Source organism: Anabas testudineus, chromosome 6 (assembly GCF_900324465.2).
Source record: "Anabas testudineus chromosome 6, fAnaTes1.2, whole genome shotgun sequence".
Classification (NCBI taxonomy): domain Eukaryota; kingdom Metazoa; phylum Chordata; class Actinopteri; order Anabantiformes; family Anabantidae; genus Anabas; species Anabas testudineus.
The window spans coordinates 20,598,669-20,612,349 of record NC_046615.1 but is presented as its reverse complement, the minus strand read 5'-3'; the positions used below and the strand labels follow the sequence as shown (position 1 = coordinate 20,612,349).

At 41.6% G+C, this 13,681-nt stretch overlaps 1 protein-coding gene across 3 annotated transcripts in view; it reads right to left on the bottom strand.

The window, feature by feature from the left end:
* LOC113166145 (transcription factor SOX-6-like) overlaps positions 1–13,681 on the bottom strand; it is an 88,162-nt gene that overhangs the window by 67,064 nt on the left and 7,417 nt on the right. For 2 of the 3 annotated variants that reach the window (XM_026366109.1, XM_026366110.1), the window contains exon 2: positions 6,295–6,364. The exons of the other annotated variant lie outside the window; for it this stretch is intronic. The gene's annotated coding sequence lies outside the window, so the exon portion shown is untranslated. The remainder of the gene's footprint in view (positions 1–6,294; positions 6,365–13,681) is intronic. 3 annotated transcript variants of the gene reach the window in all.

Genomic DNA, 13,681 nt, shown 5'->3' with positions numbered 1-13,681 from the left:
ACACAGGAACCAGATAAGATGGTGTATATACTCCTTCATGTCAAAAAGAAATGCTGCCTTAATGTGCCATATGCATGTAAATTTATCACCGTCTGACCTGCTATTCCTGTTCTGCCAAAACTGGATGACTAAGTTCAATAAATTACATTAACATCAGAAACACACTGCAAAAACATCTCGACTCTGCAATCAACGGCTTTTGACTTCTAAAATGGCCCTGCACAAACTAGGCCTTCGTCCAAAATCATTTGTTTCTTTCCTCTCCAGCATGCCTGCACATCCCCTGGCACCTTACGGGCCGGATCATTGAACCTCTAGGGAATTATATAGTTCTGGATTAGTTACAGCTTGAACAGGTGAGCTCTAGCATGTTCAGGCCTATTAATAGTGAACACGAAATCCTATTGTTATGAATAGAGGAGGATTTTACAGACAGAAGAGATAGGAAGAGTCTTGGCTCGGTCAAACTGTTCCTGTTCTTAATCTAGATGCTGATCTGGTTAAGGAGAGCTGAGTTAAGTCTAATGACATGTTGTATACATGCCATTCCATACAAAATATGTCAAGTGTGTGTATGTGAAAAAAGCATTTTAAGAAATAGAAGGTGTAACTTGATCTGAAGCAATTTTCAGTTTATTTTATGATTATGATTTTTTTTTGGCTTTATGGTCATAAAACGTCCTCAATGTACAGAGAAGCATGGACTATAATATAATTTAATACAAATTAAAAGATAAATAAAAGAAAAAAGGCCCACCACTATTTCACAAACCAACCAACTAATAGACAAAAAGGACTGAGAAACCTGTGCGTTTCTATTCAGGAAATAAACTCAAACTATTAAATGTTCACGCAAAAGACGTAACCTTTTCTTTATATGCACTTCAAAAAAACTTTAAAACTATAAAACTATTAAAAAAAATGATGAAATAAAATTGTTGCACTTATGCACCATGAAACTGAAGCAGCTCTTTCTAGAGCACTTTACTTATACTTAGATATTTGCTTTGTACCACACTTGTAAGTCGTTTTGGATAAAAGCATCATAATGTAAATCTAACTATCTTCATAGACGCATAAATGTTACAACAAAGGCAGCTGTAATTAGGCATTTCAGGAAGGGGCATGCATCCTCGCACACACATACACACACTTTCCTCAGGCTGACTCCTGGTACATGACTAATTGATGGTGACAGAGAACAAAAGGGGGGATTATGGGATTGGGTGTGTGACACACAGCCACAGGTCTGGTGCAGGTGTCGTCTCTAACTGTGATTATGGAAGGGCAGGTGTCACCGAAAGACGCGGCTAGAGCCAAACCTCGACACCCTGCTGGGCTGCCTGTTCCAGTCCCAGTGGGTCAGGCCTGATGTGTGCAAGTGGCTCATGTAAATGTGTAAAACTATGCCGACAAGCTTTGCCACTGGTGTCAGTAAGAAATGAATTTGCTGAGCAGACAAAAGCAGAAGAAATGAAGTGCTGCTGCAGGGCTTTAGAGCAGAAGTGACATGAACCCTTTAGCTGTGACAGCTAAAATCAGAACAGGCCCATGCTTGAGAAACCTCACTAAATAAACATAAGTCCACTTATAACCGAGCATCGTGTTTCATTGCCCCATTTTGAAAGAAATACTGACGCCTTATTGCTTCATGCCGTATTGTTCATTGATAGCCGTGAGCCATGAGTCATGAAAATTCAGTAATTCCCATTCCCAAGTCTCTTCTAATAAAGTAGTGTGCATAAGTAATCCATTGTTAGAATTACTGCTCAGTTGTCCACTTTGACACATTGTGTGATTAGTTTCAGTTGTCCGACCTCTTTATCAGCGCAGCCTCTAATTGCTCGATGGCTCGGTTGATTTAGAAGTTAACCAGGAGCGATGTCATCCCTCCGCTCTCGCTACAATGGGCCTCATTGGATTAAGTTCGAGCAGGCTTTGTTAAAAGCTGGTGCAAATCTAATCAAGGAAGAGACTTCAATTATGCTAGCATGTACTTAAACGATCAGATCACTAAAAATGGAGAAGGGGGCTGTCCAGTGTAAGAATGCAATCAGCAGCCATTAAGGCCAGTTAATTTTAGCTGATGGCGGCTTTAAAATGCGATGCAGGATTTTTACTGTAATGAGAATACTGTAATTATGAGGATGTGCTGTTGCTTGTTGTTTGGTTGTGAGCTGGATTTGGGGTCAGTGTAAAAGCGTTCACAAATGGGAAGCTGCCACAAGCCTCTTAGAAACAGGTGTTAGCACTGCAGCAGGAGCATTGTTGCAGAGGAGCTGCTTTGTATCGTGACCTTCCCTCTTTCTACCTACACAGGCAGCACAAGCTATTTGAAACCCCTCTGGTTTTAATGAAGTGGTGAAGGATGTTGAACAGGTGAAAATAACCATTTTCCAGCTATGGCGTGTTGAAGAATGTAAAACGGTAAAGGAGCATATTGTTTGGAGAGAATAATGTGCTGGATCCCCATGATCTAAGAACCAGGTGGCATCCTCTATGGCTCAGAGCACAACAGCTGAGATTGACCCTGATCCCTGACCTTCGTGACCCATGACAGTTAAAACAGGAAGCAATTATCCTCAATGTCAGCAACACTAGTGGCATTCCTCAGAAAAGGGGGTCTGAAGTCCACACAGATAACAGTTGTCAACAAAGAAATTAGGAAAAAGTGTGGATCGACCACATGTGTAGTTAAATACATAGCCATGGTTTGTGCACACACATGTAGATGCACACTTGTTTTTTATCTTCTTATCTTAAGAAATTCTTAAAGAGCAACTGAAATACGCAGAATGAATAATAAAATATTTATTTCAACAGTAAAGGATAAGATTTACATAAAAACAAAGAAACTGTTTACTGAAACATTTCTAAATATGTCTGCAGATGTGAGACAGTCGGGAAGGAACGTTTGGTAAAGGAAGGTCATCAGCATCACAGCTTTTCAGATGATGCTCTGATATGTCTTGTTTACAGTCATTCACACTAAGTCCATCCTAACGTAGGCCAGTACCACCATCAGAGCTCAACATATTTACTCTCATTCCTCTTGAACATTTTCCCTCCTCTCCTCCAATTTTAGTCTTGCCAATTCCCCGTGTACTACAGTTTTACCTCCGCTGCCAAGCCCTTCACTTAGCCCGGGGAGTGTGTGCTTGTGCTTTGGAAAAAGCGCAAGCTCTGAAGTCGTCAGCTACTTCTTTTCACCAGAAGGTTAATGCTTCAGCACAAAATTGTCATATGAGAAGTTGTACTTATGTTCTGTTAACAGAACATTTGATGTATGAAGGGAATTCTCTTGTCAAGCAGCAGAGGGGAACCGATGAAGACATGCTGTCTAAAAGATGTCTCCTGAACATGTTGGATCATCTGATCAGTTATATTTGTCTTTACATTAACTCACATCCAGTAAGAGCAACTGTATTATGCCCCTCATCTTCTAATGAGTATTAGGCGCATGTCCAAAAAGGCACTAAAAACCACGAACCATCGAGAAACATGATGGCACATCACCCACAGATGATGCTGTGAAGCTGACTAGCAGGCGCCAGCTGATAACTGGACACAACAGCCGCCTCAGTGCACAATGGCTTTTCTGTGAAGCAGGGTGTTCCTGAAAAAGAGCATACATCCCTGAAAAGCACCCCTTTCTTTCCCTGGATAAATCACATGTTAAAATATAGATCCATCTCGAGGCAGCTCTTTTCAATCACCTCCCTTCTTTCTCATTCTGCCGCTTCATCTAGCCTGTGCATTACCTCATGAGAGGAGGATCTGCGTAAAGCCACAGCGGTCACACAACAGACAAAAGCGCTCATCTCCAGGAAGCCGCTGCCGCTGCCTGTGGTTTTAGAGAGAGGAGAAGAGAGGGGAAAAAGTGACTCAGGCCCACAGCTCCTTTCTTCTCTCTGCCGACTTAGGGATAAACGGAGGGATAAAGCACAGGGGGAGATAATATTTAGAGCAGGCCCCATTTCAAGGGCAATAGAAGAGAGAAAGTGGGGTATGAGCTTGGGTGGTTTGGGAAGTAGCCACGAGGGTCGATCTATACTGTTTCTGGCAGCGGGCCTTGCACCGTGGATTTATGTGTTAGTGGGGAGGAACCGCTGCTGGCCCGGCCCTGGCCGATGCAGCTCCACGAGCCTCTTCAAAGCAAACCAGATGGGCCTCAGACGGGATGTTGATGAGGCATGAGTGTGCAAAACACAAACATGCATGCAAGCACAAACACAAATGAATTGATACAGACTCAGCCTGACAAACAACTAAATACATAACATGCACACTTATGTATTTGTTGCACATGTGCTGGTGAGCTGGCACGCATGAATGAATGTGCTGACTTGAAGCGTGGTCGTAGCAGATCGCAGAAGTTCACTTCTCTTTTCCCACAATTAAACTAGTTCCTGATGGCAAACGGGAACGGCATTCTGTCCATTGCATGCCTAAATGGACATTTCATGTGTGGGGACAAATCAGACAAATACGCTGACTGTCCACACTCTGGAGGACATAATAGCTCACAGTCAACATAAGGTTAAGTACAGAGAAGCTAAAGCTAATGTTGTTAGATGGTGCCCATTAGCAGAGCCGATTCATCTTACAATGTAAAGCAGCACAGTTCACATATAAACCCAAAAAGGAACAGAGCAGAGGGGGACATTGTTTTGAGAAAAGCAAACAGGTAACCTCAGCGGGTTCATTAGTTCATTAGCTCATCAGCTCGCCACAAATCACCCCAACGACTGCTTCCTGCATGGTCACTTTTAACTCTTTGCAAATGACTGCCATTACAGCAAACAACAACGGGCATCCACAAATAAGCCGGTCATGATGCATGAACTGGCTGAAGAGTGTAGCAGCTTACAATTTTATTTATAACTCAGTTTCTTATAAACAGTGTAACTCAATTGAAAACGCTCATATTTATAGATGACAGTTTTAAGACATGTTTAGATATAGGGCTGATTAGTGCCATTAGAAATGCACAAGAAAAGGCCTTGATTTTCCAAATCCTCCAGGACACAGTTCTATCTTACTCAAAGGATTTCAAAACAAAATCACATACATAAATTGCCTCTGTCACGAAGGGATCGGTGTCTTATAAAAAACTATAATGTTGTTAGCAGGGTCCACTTGTCATCTTACCGCCATGTAATCAGATTTGAAAAGCAACTGCATGTTAAAAGGCACAATAATGTGATTTCAAGTTTCCAGATGAACTGATGAAATTAAGACAGTTTGATAGAATTAAAAGCAATCCAAAGTGCTCTGATTCTCCCTAATTATAACACAGTTCCTTCATTCACAGTGAAATTAGAAAGAGAAAAATACACAAGGCTTATATTAATTAATAAACAGAGTGACCTGAAGGGATCTATATATATGGCTGTAATTAAATGTTTAATGGTTACGACAGTTTCGTCAAACCACTTGAATTAAAGCTGACAAATTCTAGATTGTTATACGAGACAAGCTAGAAGTCGTGTCTTTGAAACTGAACTCCCGCCCAAACAGTGAGACACTAAACACTGAAGCGTGTGTGAGTCTTAAGATGACTCTGAGAATCAAACTGACCACTTGTTGACCTAGCAGTGACACAGCTCAAGGGCCACTACAGAGGGCCTTAATAAGTATTCTTAAACAGGAGGATTAGCCAGATGGTCAGATCACTCTTTTCTCCAACCTCTCCCATCTGTACATTTCACGTCTCCCACCTCTGCTGAAACCATCAAGATCAGCCACCGCGACATCACCAGCTTAATTTGGGCTAGTGTTACCTACAGCACTATTTGACTCCAGATATAATCTTTATTGCTCACAGATAAAAAGTCCATTAAAAGGCATACTGTAGGTCCCAGTGCTGAAAGGTTCCTGGAGTGATGCTTGTGAAAGTCTTTAAAAGACCCCTTTCTTCACCCAAGTGAAAGCAGCTATTGAGGGTGCACATGGCAGAATACTAACCGGAGTAGAGCTCTGTATTTGCTGTGAAACAAATCAAGAGTGTTCTGTATGTGCTGATGGAGAGAGGTGGTGGACATGCACAGATTCAGTTATAGTTTTATTTTAAACATAGGCTATTTCACGCTGGGCTTTGCTTGCTGCTCTGCTAATAGAACCACTAGCGCATAACGCGCCATGAGATGCTCCGCTCTGCTCGGAGGAAACAACAATGGGCTCTCTTTAAGAGAGAAGCAAACGGTGGCATCAAAGCATTCACGAGCTCATAGTGTTACAGTGTTACAAGAAAATACTTGTAATTTGTATCAGTGAGCAATGAGGGAAACTTACAGAGATAAGAGACTTCAGCTCCAACACCCTCTTCTCACTTGTGGATGACTTTAAAATTCATGAACGTCACCTGGAAAAGAAAACAGAATCAAATAATGACGTTTTTGATATCATGTTCATGTTCATGTTCTCTAATAGGTGAATAACAAGCTTCTATGTACATCAGTAGGAAGAATAAATGGACATGAATCAACACTATATAGAAACGATGTTGGCAAAATCAGGAAATATTTTAATTGCCACTGACCAAAGTCTTCACGTCTCGCCAACGAACTGAGGTTTGACAAAGTATGAAAACTTGAATTGCAATGTGTTCCGGGAGCCCAGTGAATACACTTTCAGCCCACCTGAGGAACGGATGTTCAAGAGCGAACAGAGGTCCTGTGTGAAGTCTGCAGTAGAGCCAACAGAGGATCAGTGTATTTCTCTCACAGCACTTTCACTGCACAAGCAGCTGTATATACTCAGCCACGCAAAGCCTAATAAACGATCAACAGCGTGATTCTTGTACGTGGCTTTGAAGTAAAAAAATTGGCCACAGTCTGTCTTAATACTGTTAGTGATGTCAGATTTTTCTCTCAAAAATTGATTCCAATAAGAGCAGGAAAAAAACACCCAGAGTCCACATTCCAAGCTTAAACACACCACTCTGAGTCCAGGATCTAACCTGGGGTCAGCTTTATTATAGCCTCACATGCACACAGGCAAACAGCCATTTGTTAAACCCGGGTGTCATAGAATACATATACCAACATCAAAGAAGTCAATCTGGCGATGGAAAGCTTTGAAGGTGCTGTGTTCAGAGCACGACCGCCCTGACTAAGAAAGGATGGGAGGTAGTCTTAATTGAGAGTGGGAGGCCGCTAATTAAAGAAATAACAAAGAATAAGGACAGCTTTAAAGAGGATCCTGTGTTCACGCAGGAAACCAAACACCACAGCAGTATTTCTGTGACATCATGCATCATGACAGTGCCTTAACACAGCATCTAAGTTGTACAAAGAGCGCAATACAAACGCGCCTTTGATTTCACAATTTGAGGCTAATTGAGAACAATGAAGAAAGAAGCAAATATTGTACATGTATGATCTTTTATTCATGTATTTAACCAACCAAATTATTCCCTCTTGAATGTATTTTTCTCTCAGGGTACAATTAAGGGCAATTCTAAACAGAAAAACTCAAAGGCTTGTACACCGAGAAGTTCTTGTGATAATAATGATAAGAAATAATCAGAAAATACACTCTTCTCTGAAACATCCTGCAAACTTTTTTTTGTGAGATTTGCAACTTGTCTTGTTTGTCTTTATTTTGTAGAACTAGCTGCATTGCCCACCAAAGTAAAAGACCTAAGACTCAAAACGCCACCTTTTCAATTGAGCAAGTTGAATCCCCTGAGCACCATTCACACTCTGTGGCTCTAGCTGACCCGTCTGAACACGTTCCAGATGTCTGCAGAACCAGTTATTCTGTTTCCTCCCCTTCTTTTTACCCCAATCTCTTCCCCCCATTCCTCTGCTCCACACACCCTGCCACTCATCTGCAGATGGCAGCTCTGACACCTGGAGGATGCTGGGTAATCAGAGAGACAGCTGGCTGCCCAGTAGCGCAGACTTGGCGCAAAGTGCACATGCTCACACATACACTGAGCAGGCATACGTTCACATTCACACAAACATCTATGCAACAAAACAGATTCTGCATGCTGAGGTACACACCTGCGTTTCTAAGGTGAAAGGGTCATATGTAGAAGTCAGACACTGGACAAACCATTACCATGTGTGGTGCAGGGCAGATGAGGATAACAAAATCTTAAATAGTCACTGAGGGTGAAGCAGGAGAGTTTCTGAATACTGATTTCAATACCTGCCTCTGCAGATTTTCAAGCTCCTACATGTGCATATTAACCCTCTGCGAGCTGCAACATCTACTCGTGTGAGAATTAGAAAACCTATTGTTATTTTCACACGTAAACAGTTTTCAAGGAGAAACAAAGACCTTTTAGCTCTAAGTGGGATCTTATCACGCACAGTATGAACATGTTGTATTATTATTTACAATGCTATCTACAGTATGTTATTTCGCATACATAAAACAGCTCAAACACTAGAGTCTGATGTGATTTTGCCACAGAAATAGTATATTCTTACTAATATCGTGACTTTAAAATCATTCATCAGCACTCAAGCACAAGCCCACAAGATCAATTTCTGGTTTTATGTGTTTTGTTTTCTTGTTCTTGACCTTGTTCTCTCTTCCTTGCATGTTGCATGTCTCATCTACATGCCCAGTGAACACCATGCTATAAAGCCATCCCAGGCTCCTCCTGACAACTGCAGGAAGTAACAGCTACCTTTTTGGCCCACTGTCCGACAGCTGTAAGATGGCACATGTTACTCTGGGCACCTGTCCTAAAAAGTAACTTAGAGCAGCAAAATAAATGACCAGGTCTTGCTTTTAACAAAGCAAAGCTATGACACCATAGCATTACAGAGTTGTTATTTGTAATGCAAGAGAGGCAAAAGAAGGACAGGGAGAGACACTGTATTATATTCAGAGCAAGGTCTGCACCTGCACAATAAATGCATGCATTCACGTAATAAAATATGCACAGTCCCAAAAGTGTCTTGTTGCAGCTGTCAATGCCACTTGTGCCGACGTGGACACACTGGAGTAAGAACAATGGAACTCTATGAGATAGAAGCTCTCTCAATGAGCTTAGCGCCACATGAGGCTCTGTGCTGCCACTTCCATGTCTGCACCATAGGAAATGGAGAATGGTTCCAACTAATCATATGGGCAATTAAACCAGAATGAGGTCCAGCTGACCCATAAATGATGAGCTTATAGCACACGTTGACTCTCAGAGGACCGCTGACCATGTCGTACATGCCCCATAATGTTTTTCAATCATAGGCTATAATCAGGTAACTTATCTTGCTGTTATCACTGAGCTCTTATTTCACACTTTGAAAAACGGACTGATAGATCTAAGGTTTCACATGGTTTTCCCCAAAACATGCACCTTGATCTGGGTTTTCAGACTGTCAGTCTAGAAACACAATCAAGCTTTACCTGATATAGTTTGCTGCTCGATTATGTTAACTAGGATTGTCTTTTTCCAGGTCAAGAACAATCCTAAACATAAGGGCATGTGTGAAAACAAACTAGTTAGTAAATAGTAATAGTTGTAAATGTCTGAAGGCACAGTATTTATAGCTACATTCTATGGCCACGTGCTAAAGCCTGGCGATCATAGAGAACGGTGGAACACAACAGTAACTCAAATGAAAGAGAAAATCTTTCACTGAAAGCGTCAGACAAAAAATAATTAAAGCCGCTGTGTGAAAAAAGAGCACTTTCATTCCCTGGCCATTTGTGGTGGATTGATTGGGTGTTGATTGCCAGTTCCAAATTTTCATTTTTAATTGTTAGATGCAGATGAAGCACACTGAGCGTGTTGTACAGCTCAGAGGTCAGAAGACGCTTGGTTGAAGTTAAAAAGCAAAGGACTTTGACACTGGAGACTTGCATCCTCTGTTGTTTGGATCTAGCTGCTAAAACATTTGGTAGAGGTGGACGAAAGATAATGTTTCAATATAAATGTTTCATGGCTCTACTGGTTAATTAAATACAGGGTTGTGTATGTGGGTGGGCAAACTCCTCAGCACACCTTCAATGTTTGGAACAAGGGAAGGGGATGTTTGCATGAGTGAAAAGCTTTTGTGTTTCCCTCACAAAAGACCTAGGTGAACATTACAGAGGCTTAAGTGACAACATGTATTCTCTCCTAAGTTGCTGATAACATGAAATATTGCTAAAGGGCGGGGGGGGACGAAGAGGGTTGGTAGGGGCAAGCGCAAGCACATACATCTAAACCTCGCCCCTCTTCTTGCTACCCTCAGGAGATTACATTATGGCACTTGCCATTGTCCCGATTCTTCAAGACAAAGCCTGTTCCAGTGTGCAAACAGCACGCCTTGGAAAGATTGTAAAAACAAGAGGTGAATGTCAAAGGCAGAAGTGAATAGGATCTCTCCCTTCTTTTGTCAAGATGGTTAGGTATGCACAAACACATCGCTGCATGACAGAGAAGAAAGGAGGGCCTTGTGAGTGAAGAAGCTGGAAAAAGTTGGAGCGTCTTTGCATGAAAAGACCAGTACCGTGAGAAGTCGCCTGCCTGACTCTTGGGTCTATAGAAAAATCCCAAAAGTATTTGGATGAAAGACCCCCAAAACACACAAAAAGAATCACGCTAAAGATACAACACAAGGCCTGAAGTAATGACCTGTGGCTGCACAGAGAAATCTTTTCTGGGATATAGAACATAAAGATCGCAGAACTTCTAATGTGCAGCAAAAAATAAAAATATACTGATGGTACAAAATAACATATTCATAAGCAAAGTAAATTTTCCTTATTTGCTGCAAAGTGATATCAGATGTATGAAGACCAGCCAACCATTGCAACGCTCCCACTGTCCCAGCCTGAAGTCAACCTTGTCACAACCCAAACAAGGCTTTAACTGTCAGGGGCAATTAATGAGGGCGACCTCGGCTCCCTCTAATTTACAAGGCCAGCGCCAGCCTGTAATTAATTGCTGCGTGCATAAATGTAAATGAGTCCACTGGGGAAGCAGAGGGAGAAAAAAAACGGCTATCAGGCCAATATTCCAGCAGGGAGCAATCTGCGAGAGAGGGAAATGATTTAGAGGACAGCACACAAATCTGCTGCTCTGTAAAACACAGAGAAACTGAATGTGAGGAGAGGCTTGTTGAAATGGAGGAGGTGGTTGTCAGGAATGTTTTAAAAACGGATAGAAAAAACTGTGGTGGCAGTAAATATTAACTGTTTTATTTCAATCTTCTCCTCCCCCATATGTCTACAATTTGTATTCATAAGACAAATCAAACATCTCCACCTCCCCCAACCCGCACTGCTCTTACTTGTTGCTCTGTCGTGACATGTTTTTCTAAAGAATGACGTATGTTTATGTAAATGTTTCATTTTGTAGAAACATTACCAGACCAATTCTTTAACTCCCCTTTTAGTTATTTTGCAGGGTTTTTATTTTAAGTGCATTTACGCTTGACGTCTGTGGGATTCCGTCTGAGAGACTTGTTGCACGGCGAACATTCACTGACCTTAAATCCTCTAAACTGCAATTTTCAGTCCAGTCCTTGACATTTTATGATGCCTCACATTTTGTTACATCTCAGGTATTCATTTTAATCTCAACTGATCAGGAAATGTCCTGATGCAGCTATGTGGACTGCAAAAAACAGTGCCCCAAGTGGAAATGGGCAATTGCTAGATGTTAATTAGATCAGCAACATTATAGAAATATTAACATAGCAGGTTCTCGCTTGATATGTGTGATGTGTGATGTGTTTTGTTCTGCTACCCGCCATGACCTCCTACGTCATCACTATTAACTCGTAACTTCTCCTCCACACAGCAAATGTCATGGAGCTGCACAATCACAAAGAACGTTTAACATCAGAGAGAGGCTTGCAGAATAAATATGCAATCGCTCGTGGCAGCTACAACAGCAGCGCTTAATCATAAACTTCCTACACAACAGGTCTCTGCTTTACTGCGTTTGTGTATTGCAACCTGCACAAATGTAAAGAAAATACAAGTGAAAAACACAAAACAACTACACATTAAAGCAAAACAGGTGCTTCCCACAAAGTACCATGAAGTACACAGCTCACACAAGAACATACACGTATGCAACAGTGCTGTTGTCCTTCAGTGTGTATTAAAACTTCAGCAGGTCACAGTGCTGTCATCCTACCATCTAAAGGATGTTAGATTACATGGCATAAACCTGATGTGAGAGCCCAGTCAGCTCCAAACCCACGCCAGTGCCATTGCTGTGCACACCCTGTCATCACTGGACATCAGACTCCACACTTGTTTCAATCCAACAACCAACGTGTACAGAGCATAGCATAGCATATACAAATAGACATGAACCAGCGGCGTCTCAGGAACATGCAATTCAAGTATGCATATCTCATAAAGACCTGTCTAGTGAGCGGTACACTTCTATTCTGAGCGACTCAGCCCTCCTCATTCTCTCTTTCTGTCCCTTTTTTTCACTCTCTCTCCACTATGACCTCAAACATTCACCACCATCTCATGATGACAACAAATCGATTAAAGACTTCTTTACGGCCAGGAAACCATGACAACGCCCTGTGTAGACAAGCTGGACAACGACCAATTGGATTTGGGTTTGGCTCAATGGGTAGGACCACGTTATCCTGGTCCTCACTACTTCACCACCATGCGGCCTCACACCCTGAACCGTGCTGCCACGCCCCATTACTCTAAACCACTACGAGTGGTAAAGTGAATGTTAGGCTGCTTTCAAAGGAGCGTGACACTTCTATAGATGGGAGCCGTAGGAAAAAACCAAAACTATAAAAGCAATGTAAACATGAGTTTAGAGTAGAGTCACACTGGGCTGGTTTGCAGATGTTTTTTTTTTTTTAACTCTAAACTGATTATTAATCGGTTTCTTTTGGTTCTGCACCAAATAACCACAGGTTCCTGAAACGACGTGCTTGTCGGCCAAGAAAATTGCAGTGCGTGCACTTTGTTAAGAATAAAAACGCTACTCATTATGACCTCTGTTCTGGACTGAACGGCGCAGAATGTAAGTCATGAAAATTTCCATTGTGCTTGGAGATGACTGGAGTCACAAAACATTATGTAAAGATTTAAGAAGAAAATGGTACCTTGCAGGAAATGATCACAACATCAAGTGAATGGGATGGTTCCACAAGGTTTTTCAGGTCTAACGAAGAGACAGTGCTGAGCTACGTCACAGGTCCATCAGCTTTGGAGATTGTTCACTTGATAATTGAGCTTTTCCTGCTTCAAGCTGGACAATTTAATGTTCAGTCATCCCCTCACAAGTCATCTAACTTTACCAGGGAATAAATTAAATTTCATTCAACTAAATTTCATTATTTCATTATTCTTACAAACTAAACATGAAGGTTGCACACAGTTTTCTATCCAGGTATTTATATCTCTCACATATGTTTATTACTAAACAATATCAAATTAATTATTATTCTTTGTAACTTGTGACAGGTGTGACTGTCCTCTCAGCTTTGTTTTTATGTGTTGTGAAATGTGTTTAATGTCTTCCAATGTGTGTGCTTGTGTATAGTTTGTTTTGTGAGAACATATTGTCCAAGTCAAAGCACAAATGCACAGCGGCGCGTGGTTCTGATTTGTCAATCTGAGCAGCAGTCGACACTTTTAACAGTTTCCTCAAAACAGCCTCAGAGAGGCTCCTGGGAGCAGCACAGGAGGCCTTTTCCTCACCACAAACATTTCAGCACATTTTCTTTTTCAATTCCATCTT